Consider the following 12,422-nt stretch of genomic DNA (forward strand, 5'->3'; position numbering starts at 1 on the left):
GAGAAAGACAAATACCGTATGCTAACACATATATATGGAATTTAAGAAAAAAAATGTCATGAAGAGCATAGGGGTAAGACAGGAATAAAGACACAGACCTACTAGAGAATGGACTTGAGGATATGGGGAGGGGGAAGGGTAAGCTGTGACAAAGTGAAAGAGCAGCATGGACATATATACACTACCAAACGTAAGGTAGATAGCTAGTGGGAAGCAGCCGCATAGCACAGGGAGATCAGCTCGGTGCTTTGTGACCGCCTGGAGGGGTGGGATAGGGTGGGCGGGAGGGAGACGCAAAAGGGAGGGGATATGGAAACATATGTATATGTATAACTGATTAAATTTGTTATAAAGCAAAAAATTTAAAAAAATGTCAAAAAAACCCACAAAACAACAACAACAAAAAAAACAGATTCATTCATTCATTCAATTCATGATCAACAAATGGTAAAGTGGCCTGCCTTAAACATTAAGAATTAGGGTGTATGGCAATATGATTTTCCTGGGGCAACTGTTTTGTATTTGACTGTGAAATCTAAGCAGGAAGCAAAGAACTGAGCATTTCTACTAGTCCCTGGGCTCTGATAAATCCTTAGACCTTTCAAGAGTTGGAGATCTCATCTTGCTTCCACCTCAGTTCTAACTCATATTAACTCACTGTAGATGATTAGTGGAGACGGAGGAAGATGGCGGAAGAGTAAGACGCGGAGATCACCTTCCTCCCCACAGATACATCAGAAATTCATCTACACGTGGAACAACTCCTACAGAACACCTACTGAACGCTGACAGAAGACCTCAGACCCCCCAAAAGGCAAGAAACTCCCCACATACCTGGGTAGGGCAAGAGAAAAAAGAATAAACAGAGACAAAAGGATAGGGACGGGACCTGCACCAGTGGGAGGGAGCCGTGAAGGAGGAAAGGTTTCCACACACTAGAAGCCCCTTCGCGGGCGGAGACTGCGGGTGGCGGAGGGGGGAAGCTTCGGAGTAGCGGAGGAGAGCACAGCAACAGGAGTGTGGAGGGCAAAGCGGAGAGATTCCCGCACAGAGGATTGGTGCCCTCAGGCACACCAGCCCGAGAGGCTTGTCTGCTCCGACACCGGAGCGGGCGGGGATGGGAGCTGAGGCTCGGGTATCGGCTTTCAGTCGGAGCGCAGGGAGAGGACGGGGGCTGGCGGCAGGAAGAGAGCCTGAAGGGGTTAGTGCACCACGGCTAGCCCGGAGGGAGTCCGGGGAAAGGGCCTGGAGCTGCCGAAGAGGCAAGAAACTTTTTCTTCCCGTTTGTTTCCTGGTGTGCGAGGAGAGGGCATTAAGAGCACTGCTTAACGAAGCTCCAGAGACGGGCGTGAGCCGCGGCTAAAGGTGCGGACCCCGGAGAAGGGCGTGGGACGCTGGGGCTGCTGCTGCCGCCGCCACAAGGCCTGTGTGCGAGCGCAGGTCACTGTCCAACCCCCTTCCGGGGAGCCTGTGCAGCCCGCCACTGCCGGGGTCCCGGGACACAGGGACGGCTTCCCCGGGAAAGCGCACGTAGCGCCTCGGGCTGGTGCAACGTCACGCCAGCTTCTGCCGCCGCAGGCCCGCCCCGCACTGCGTGCCCCTCCCTCCCCTCGGCCTGAGTGAGCCAGAGCCCCCGAATCAGCGGCTCCTTTAAACTCGTCCTGTCTGAGCGAAGAACGGACGCCCTCCGGCGACCTACGCACAGAGGCGGGGCCAGGTCCAAGGCTGAGACCCAGGAGCTGTGAGAGCAGAGAAGAGACAGGGAAATCTCTCTGTGTAGCCTCAGAGGCAGCGGATTGAAACTCCACGGTCCGCTTGATGTGCTCTGCATCTGTGGAGTGCGTGAATAGACAGCGAATCATCCCAAATTGAGGAGGTGAACTTTGAGGAAAAGATTTAAGATTTTTTCCCCCGTTTCCTCTTTTTACAACGAATTATCCCAAATTAAGGAGGTGGACTTTAAGAGCAAGATTTCAGACTTTTACCCCTTTTCCTCTTTTTACAACGAATTATCCCAAATTGAGGAGGTGGACTTTGAGAGCAAGATTTCAGACTTTTACCCCTTTTCCTCTTTTTACAACGAATTATCCCAAATTGAGGAGGTGGACTTTGAGAGCAAGATTTTCGATTTTTTCCCCCTGTTCTCTTTTTGTGAATGTGTATGTGAATGCTTCTGTGTGAGATTTTCTCTGTATAGCTTTGCTTCCACCATAGGACCCAGGGTTCTATACGTCCGTTTTTTTTTTCAATAATTACTTTTTTATTTTTAATAACGCTACTATATTTTATACTTTATTCTATTTCACTTCAACTTCTCTCTTTCTTTTTTTCCTACCTTCCCTTCCTCCCTCCCTCCCTCCGCCCATTTGTTTGTTTGTTTCTTTCTTTCTTTCTTTCCTCCCTCCCTTCTTCTTTTCACTCTTTCTTTTCCTTTCCTCCCTCCCTCCCTCCTTTCTTTCTTTCTTTCCATCCTTCCTCCCTCCCTCCCTCCCTCCTTTCTTTCTTTCTTCCTTCCTTCCTTCCTTCCTTTCTTTCATTCTTCCTTTCTTTCTCTCTATCTTTCTTTCTTCTACTAATTCTTTCTTTCTACTTTTTCTCACTTTTATGCTGAGCCGGGTAGATGAAAGGCTCTTGGTGCTAACGCCAGGAGTCAGTGCTGTGCCTCTGAAGTGGGAGAGCCAACTTCAGGACACGGGTCCACAAGAGACCTCCCAGCTTCACATAATATCAAGCGGCGAAAATCTCCCAGAGATCTCCATCTCAACACCAGCACCCAGCTTCCGTCAATGACCAGCAAGCTACAGTGCTGGTCACCCTATGCCAAGCAACTAGCAAGAAAGGAACACAAACGCAACCATTAGCAGAGAGGCTGCCTAAAAATATAATAAGGCCACAGGCACCACAAAACACACCACCAGATGTGGACCTGTCCACCAGAAAGACAAGATCGAGCCTCAACCACCAGAACACAGGTACTAGTCCCCCCGACCAGGAAGCCTACACAACCTACTGAAACAACCTTAGCCACTGGGGACAGACACCAAAAACAACGGGAACTACGAACCTGCAGCCTGCAAAAAGGAGACCCCAAACACAGTAAGATAAGCAAAATGAGAAGACAGAAAAACAAACAGCAGGTGAAGGAGCAAGATAAAAACCCACCAGACCTAACAAATGAAGAGGTAATAGGCAGTCTACCTGAAAAAGAATTCAGAATAATGAGAGTAAAGATGATCCAAGATTCTATTTCCAAGATCCAAAATCTTGGAAATAGAATAGACAAAATGCAAGAAACAGTTAACAAGGACCTAGAAGAACTAAAGATGAATCAAGCATCGATTAAAAACACAATAAATGAAATGAAAAATACTCTAGATGGGATAAATAGCAGAATAACTGAGGCAGAAGAACGGATAAATGAGGTGGAAGATAAAACAGTGGAAATAACTGCTGCAGAGCAAAATAAAGAAAAAAGAATGAAAAGAACAGAGGACAGTCACAGAGACCTCTGGGACAACATTAAATGCACCAACATTCGAATTATAGGGGTTCCAGAAGAAGAAGAGAAAAAGAAAGGGACTGAGAAAATATTTGAAGAGATTATAGTTGAAAACTTCCCTAATATAGGAAAGGAAATAGTTAATCAAGTCCAGGAGGCACAGAGAGTCCCATACAGAATAAATCCAAGGAGAAATATGCCAAGACACATATTAATCAAACTGTCAAAAATTAAAAACAAAGAAATCATATTAAAAGCAGCAAGGCAAAAACAACAAATAACACACAAGGGAATCCCCATCAGGTTAACAGCTGAACTCTCAGCAGAATCTCTACAAGTCAGAAGGGAGTGGCAGGATGTAATTAAAGTGAGGAAGGAGAAAAACCTACAACCAAGATTACTCTACCCAGCAAGGATCTCATTCAGATTTGATGGAGAAATGAAAACGTTTACAGACAAGCAAAAGCTGAGAGAGTTCAGCACCACCAAACCAGCTTTACAACAAATGCTAAAGGAACTTCTCTAGGCGAGAAACACAAAAGAAGGAAAAGAGCTACAATAACGAACCCAAAACAATTAAGGAAATGGGAATAGGAACATACATATCAATAGTTACCTTAAATGTAAATGGACTAAATGCTCCCACCAAAAGACACAGATTGGCTGAATGGATACAAAAACAAGACCCATAGATATGCTGTCTACAAGAGACCCACTTCAGACCTAGAGACACATACAGATTGAAAGTAAGGGGATGGAAAAAGATATTCCATGCAAATGGAAATCAAAAGAAAGCTGGAGTAGCAATTCTTATATCAGACAAAATAGACTTTAAAATAAAGACTATTAGAAGAGACAAAGAAGGACACTACATAATGATGAAGGGATCGATCCAAGAAGAAGATATAACAATTGTAAATATTTATGCACCCAACATAGGAGCACCTCAATACATAAGGCAAATACTAACAGCCATAAAAGGGGAAATTGACAATAACACACTCATAGTAGGGAACTTTAACACCCCACTTTCACCAATGGACAGATCATCCAAAACGAAAGTACATAAGGAAACACAAGCTTTAAATGATATATTAAACAAGAAGGACAATTGATATTTATAGGACATTCCATCCAAATACAACAGTATACACATTTTTCTCAAGTGCTCATGGAACATTCTCCAGGATAGATCATATCTTGGGTCACAAATCAAGTCTTGGTAAATTTAAGAAAATTGAAATTGTATCAAGTATCTTTTCTGACCACAATGCTATGAGACTAGACATCAATTACAGGAAAAGATCTGTAAAAAATACAAACACGTGGAGGCTAAACAATACACTACTCAATAACGAAGTGATCACTGAAGAAATCAAAGAGGAAATAAAAAAATACCTAGAAACAAATGACAATGGAGACACGATGACCCAAAACCTATGGGACGCAGCAAAAGCAGTTCTAAGGGGGAAGTTTATAGCAATACAATCCCACCTTAAGAAACAGGAAACATCTCGAGTAAACAACCTGATGCTGCACCTAAAGCAATTGGAGAAAAAAGAACAAAAAACCCCCAAAGTTAGCAGAAGGAAAGAAAACATAAAGATCAGATCAGAAATAAATGAAAAAGAAATGAAGGAAACGATAGCAAAGATCAATAAAACTAAAACCTGGTTCTTTGAAGAGATAAACAAAATTGATAAACCATTAGCCAGACTCATCAAGAAAAAAAGGGAGAAGCCTCAAATCAATAGAATTAGAAATGAAAAAGGAGAAGTAACAAACGACGCTGCAGAAATACAAAAGATCATGAGAGATTACTACAAGCAACTCTATGCCAATAAAATGGACAACCTGGAAGAAATGGACAAATTCTTAGAAATGCACAACCTGCCAAGACTGAATCAGGAAGAAATAGAAAATATGAACAGACCAATCACAAGCACTGAAATTGAAACTGTGATTAAAAATCTTCCAACAAACAAAAGCCCAGGACCAGATGGCTTCACAGGCGAATTCTATCAAACATTTAGAGAAGAGCTAACACCTATCCTTCTCAAACTCTTCCAAAATATAGCAGAGGGAGGAACATTCCCAAACTCATTCTACGAGGCCACCATCACCTTGATACCAAAACCAGGCAAGGATGTCACAAAGAAAGAAAACTACAGGCCAATATCACTGATGAACATAGATGCAAAAATCCTCAACATAATACTAGCAAACAGAATCCAGCAGCACATTAAAAGGATCATACACCATGATCAAGTGGGGTTTATTCCAGGAATGCAAGGATTCTTCAATATACACAAATCAATCAATTTGATACACCATATTAACAAATTGAAGGAGAACAACCATATGATCAACTTTATAGATTCAGAGAAAGCTTCTGACAAAATTCAACACGAATTTATGATAAAAGCCCTGCAGAAAGTAGGCATAGAGGGAACTTTCCTCACCATAATAAAGGCCATATATGACAAACCCACAGCCAACATCGTCCTCAATGGTGAAAAACTGAAACCATTTCCACTAAGATCAGGAACAAGACAAGGCTTCCCACTCTCACCACTCTTATTCAACTTAGTTTTGGAAGTTTTAGCCACAGCAATCAGAGAAGAAAAGGAAATAAAAGGAATCCAAATTGGAAAAGAAGAAGTAAAGCTGTCACTGTTTGCAGATGACATGATACTATACATAGAGAATCCTAAAGATGCTACCAGAAAACTACTAGAGTTAATCAATGAATTTGGTAAAGTTGCAGGATACAAAATTAATGCACAGAAATCTCTGGCATTCCTGTACACTAATGAGGAAAAATCTGAAAGTGAAATCAAGAAAACACTCCCATTTACCATTGCAACAAAAAGAATAAAATATCTAGGAATAAACCTACCTAAGGAGACAAAAGACCTGTATGCAGAAAATTATAAGACACTGATGAAAGAAATTAAAGATGATACAAATAGATGGAGAGATATACCATGCTCCTGGATTGGAAGAATCAATATTGTGAAAATGACTCTACTACCCAAAGCAATCTACAGATTCAATGCAATCCCTATCAAACTACCACTGGCATTTTTTACAGAATTAGAACAAAAAATTTCAAAATTTGTTTGGAAAAACAAGAGACCCCGAATAGCCAAAGCAATCTTGTGAATGAAAAATGGAGCTGGAGGAATCAGGCTCCCTGACTTCAGACTATACTACAAAGCTACAGTAATCAAGACAGTGTGGTACTGGCACAAAAACAGAAAGATAGATCAGTGGAACAGGATAGAAACCCCAGAGATAAACCCACGCACATATGGTCACCTTATCTTTGATAAAGGAGGCAGGAATGTACAGTAGAGAAAGGACAGCCTCTTCAATAAGTGGTGCTGGGAAAACTGGACAGGGACATGTAAAAGTATGAGATTAGATCATTCCCTAACACCATACACAAAAATAAGCTCAAAATGGATTAAAGACCTAAATGTAAGGCCAGAAACTATCAAACTCTAGAGGAAAACATAGGCAGAACACTCTATGACATAAATCACAGCAAGATCCTTTTGGACCCACCCCCTAGAGAAATGGAAATAAAAACAAAGATAAACAAATGGGACCTAATGAAACTTCAAAGCTTTTGCACAGCAAAGGAAACCATAAACAAGACCAAAAGACAACCCTCAGAATGGGAGAAAATATTTGCAAATGAAGCAAGTGACAAAAGATTAATCTCCAAAATTTATAAGCAGCTCATCCAGCTCAATAAGCAAAAAAACAAACAACCCTATCCAAAAATGAGCAGAAGACTTAAATAGGCATTTCTCCAAAGAAGATATACAGACTGCCAACAAACACATGAAAGAATGCTCGACATCATTAATCATTAGAGAAATACAAATCAAAACTACAATGAGATATCATCTCACACTAGTCAGAATGACCATCATCAAGAAATCTAGAAACAATAAATGCTGGAGAGGGTGTGGAGAAAAGGGAACACTCTTGCACTGCTGGTGGGAATGTGAATTGGTACAGCCACTATGGAGAACAGTATGGAGTTTCCTTAAAAAACGACAAATAGAACTACCATATGACCCAGCAATCCCACTACTAGGCATATACCCTGAGAAAACCATAATTCAAAAAGAGACATGTACCAAAATGTTCATTGCAGCTCTATTCACAATAGCCCGGAGATGGAAACAACCCAAGTGTCCATCATAGGATGAATGGATAAAGAAGATGTGGCACATATATACAATGGAATATTACTCAGCCATATAAAGAAATGAAACTGAGTTATTTGTAATGAGGCAGATAGACCTAGAGTCTGTCATACAGAGTGAGGTAAGTCAGAAAGAGAAAGACAAATACCGTATGCTAACACATATATATGGAATTTAAGAAAAAAAATGTCATGAAGAACCTAGGGGTAAAACAGGAATAAAGACGCACACCTACTTGAGAATGGACTTGAGGATATGGGGAGGGGGAAGGGTAAGCTGTGACAAAGCGAAAGAGAGGCATGGACATATATACACTACCAAACGTAAGGTAGATAGATAGTGGGAAGCAGCCGCATAGCACAGGGAGATCAGCTCGGTGCTTTGTGACCACCTGGAGATGTGGGATACGGAGGGTTGGAGGGAGGGAGACGCAAGAGGGAAGGGATGTGGGAACAGATGTATATGTATGACTGATTCACTTTGTTATAAAGCAGAAACTAAAAAAAAAAAAAAAAAAATGATGATTAGTAACAACCATAAGAGCGTGAAGGCCTAGTTCAGCTATTTGAGAAGATGTTCCCTCCGCCACCTGTTCAGTCCTGTGTTCTGGAAATGAAAACTACTGTTTAAAATAAGTTTTGCACAATTAGCAAGAAAAGGAAGTAGAAGAGCTCTTCAATGTCTCACCACTATCTTCTTTTCCATAGGTGCTAGAGAATTGAAGACGATTCTCTCAATGCCAGAGAAATTCCACATCTTGACACCGATGATAGCTAACACTTATATATGGCTGTTAATAAGTTGAGTAAATTCAAAGTGCTTTATGCCCACAAAGTCATTAGTACCCTCAGTAAGCTTGTGAAGTCAGCACTATCCCCTTTATGCAATTGAGGAAACTGAGGCACCAGAAAAGGCAAGTTGATCAAGAACAATATGGTCAATTTCTAGTAGTAACAACTGGGAGTCAAACCTAGGCAGTCCAGTTCCATAGTCTGACTCTTAAACACTTTGATGTCTTGCTATGATATATCATCTCTCAATGTTTCTTAAGATAACAGGGCCGTTTTTGCAATGGCTCAGTTTTCTTAGGTGAAATTTTCCTTAGTCAATTTCTAACTTCGTAGAATGGGATTTTTACTAAGATTCAAACACTTGCTCTATATCATTGCATTATTCCCTTCCCTATTTCTAATCCATACTGCTTTTTATACCACAGGCTGGTCTTAACACGGCTACACCCTGCAAAGCATGCATCACGTCAAAGCCTATTGTCACTCTCATGCTGATAGTATGTAGTCCTCAGAAATGTTATACAGAACAATCTGCTCAGATCAGGCTGTCCAGGCAGATGCAAGTTGCCTTTTTGGACCTTATGCAGCATGAAACTTTAATTCACAAAATCACAGGTGTTTGTAACCTGGAGACTGATAGTGAAATAATAATCATAGACTCAATGTTATCTGTTCACGTGAATACTTAACAATATCATTCACTATAAACCTAGTTTTACTTTGGGAAATACTGATGTATGTATGTGATGTGATGAACCATTATAATCATGTAGAAAGAAAAGGCTAAAAACACCAAACAAAGGCAGTTTGAAAATAAATTATATATGGATTACCAAGCTGCCACTAAAATGCTTCTGTAGAAGAATATTTAATAGCAATAAAAGGTGCTCATGATATACTGCTAAGGGGAAAGTGGCTACTAAATGCAATTTATCTGCTGCATACCACTCTCTTGCTCTCCAGTAAAAAAATGTCTGAGACAATAAACACCAAGTCTTTACTGTAATTATATCTGAATAATGTAATTAAAGGTGATTTTTATTTTCCTCATTTAGCTTATTCGTGTTTTCTAGTATTCCTACAATAAACATATGCTATTTATATATTTTTAAAAGATTCATTTTAAAAAATGGCCTGGGTTTTTCGGCCTTTCTAACCTTAAGGTATATCAAGTAATGCTACTTTAACTTTCTGCATAAATGGCTTATTTGTGTTTAGAAGAGGGGCCAGAGCTGATCTTCAAGTCCTTGCCTACTGGAAAGGTACCTAGGTGGCTTGTAAATTCCTTCTCATCCTGGCCAGCCAGGAAGTCATAGGATTCTGATGGATGGAAGCAAATTAGGGAAGAGAGTACAGAGAGAAGCAAGCAAAAGATGGTGGAGGAGTTCATGATAGGTATAAGTTTTTCATAAATATCTGAGGAGATTTTTCAAAATATTCACAACCTTTCATTGATTCCAATATGTCTTCTATGGAAATGTATCCTGTTTGGTTGGAAGTTAATATTTCCTAAGGTGTTACCAAATGGTGTGGGGCGGAATTCATGGTTTGTGTGAAAGTGATTGTTGCAGGTAGAAAAGAGAAATAATGAGTCGTTAGAGACAAGTGTTGTCATAGTGAGGTTGATGGGCCACAGTGGTGACAACAAGTCCTCTGAAATGATTGACAGGCTCCATCTGGGTGCTGCTCTGTATTTGACAGATGGTAGGCATTTACATGTGGATAGACATAGACTGGAAGAATACCTAAACTTGGAAGCAAACTAAGGACCACATGCAGAGATTAGGAAGCTAAATGGTTCAGTGGAGGGAAAGGTACAATGTTCAAGACTGTAATGGCAAAAGTGAAATTGTGTGTGCATATGTTTAACCAAAGTGAGAGATAAAACTATCCCTCTGCAAAGATATTTAGCTACCAGTCAGATGGAGTCACAGGTACCGCAGGGAAGCAGAGTTACACATAGATATAAAAGCCTCTTGGCACAGCCATGAAGACTCTTGACTTAGAGATTCCACAGGTAGCAGCAGGCAGAAGGATGCTATCTCGGATGCAGAGCAAAAGCAGTCTCTGCAAATTCTGTTCAATATCTTGAATGGGACACAGAGCATAGTGCCAAGATGGGGGATGCCAGAATTAAAACAAAGAAGAAGAGAATCTTCATGAAATACAATTCAGAAGAAAATAAATAACATCTCCCATTTGAGGAAGTTGACTACTAGGACAGTTAGGGTAGAAAAATGAGGCTCGTAAACTTCAGAGATCTCTGGATATATCTGGTTGAACTTGGGGTTCCAAGGTCACTATGGCAGAATAAGTGTCATAATGTATATAAATATGCTGCATACATGGCCGTAGAAGTAGTCATTGTCATGGTCATCATCATTGTGTGGTAGTAGTTGTAGTAGTAATTTTTTTTTGCAGTACACGGGCCTCTTATTGTTGTGGCCTCTCCCGTTGCGGAGCACAGGCTCTGGACGCGCAGGCTCAGCGGCCATGGCTCATGGGCCTAACCGCTCCGCGGCATGTGGGATCTTCCTGGACCGGGGCACGAACCCGTGTCCCCTGCATTGACAGGCTGACTCTCAACCACTGCGCCACCAGGGAAGCCCTGTAGTAGTAATTTTAATAGTTACTGTAATTATCGTGAACAACATTTGTCTTCCTTGAGTGGGGCTTGACCTAGGAATTTTATGTCCAGGGTAATAAATACATGCTTTTGGAGGTGATAATGTTTGTTGGAGACCTTCTGGAGCAGAATTGGCTAGTGGAAATACTGATTTTGTCTTAATAGACAACACCTAGATGTTATTTAGGCAGAACCATATCCTTCTGCCCAGCAGATTCTTTACAATGCAATTAATTATTTCTAGAAGTCTACTGGGGCCCTGCATAGGCCAAACAGCATGACATGGAATTCAGACTGAGTAAGAATGCCTGGAAGCTGTTCTCTATTACCTCCCTGGCAGATATAAAGATGGAGATGCTCCAGAGACCCAGTTTCTAAAAGAAGTATCCCCATATTTACTCAATTAGAGAAGAGCAGGAGGAAGTTTTAGTTTCAGATAGTGATTATTTTTAGAGACTGGAATTTTACCAAACTCAAATATTTCTTCTTCATGAGGAGTACCAGTTTCTTCAGTATTAGTAGAAGTTTCTATAAACCCCTTCTAAAGAAGGCATTGCTATTCCTGGGGTGGGGAGTAGAGGTAAACCTAGTCTTGGAGTCTGAGGGGAGACAGAGGCACAGGAAGACTTAGTGAGTCTCCTGGCAGATATCTGAGCAGCATCTGCAACAAGGAGCCATCCTCCCTCCATGTGTGAAAATACCGCCCAGTAAGTGACCTAGACTCCCTGGGGACGGCAGGTGCAGAGGGGCCTCCACGAATCAGACAATTCAATCTGAAGCTTTCTATTTTCTGTTTTAATTGTGTGTTTGTGGGGTTTCCAGAAATGTGGATGAGATATGACTTTCCATGTAGGAAGGACAATTACCAAAAAGAACTGTGGGCCATGGGTCATTGACTATACCAACCCTTAATAGCATCACCCAGAGCAGCTTCCTGTGCATATCTTCCTGCCAGTTGAACATCAGTTGTTGGTGACAGAAAATAAACAAGTACTACCAAGTTATACCCTGGCTTTCAATCTCAATTTCCCTTCAGAGGTTTTTGTTCACTCTTCTAACATGCTGTCCTAGCAACTCTTTCCCAGTTCACAAAGGTATAATTCCCAGTCAGAAAAAGCATTCATACATTCATTCAGGGATGGATAAATTTTGCATAATTTTTAAAATGCATAGCCAAACAGGTAAGAAGGGAAATTCCCCTATTACAGATTAAAAAAAGGAAGTGAAAACAGAGTGTTAAACATGTAAATTACATTACTGTTCCCCTAGGAGGAGTGGGAGAG

Source organism: Mesoplodon densirostris, chromosome 2 (assembly GCF_025265405.1).
Source record: "Mesoplodon densirostris isolate mMesDen1 chromosome 2, mMesDen1 primary haplotype, whole genome shotgun sequence".
NCBI lineage: Eukaryota > Metazoa > Chordata > Mammalia > Artiodactyla > Ziphiidae > Mesoplodon > Mesoplodon densirostris.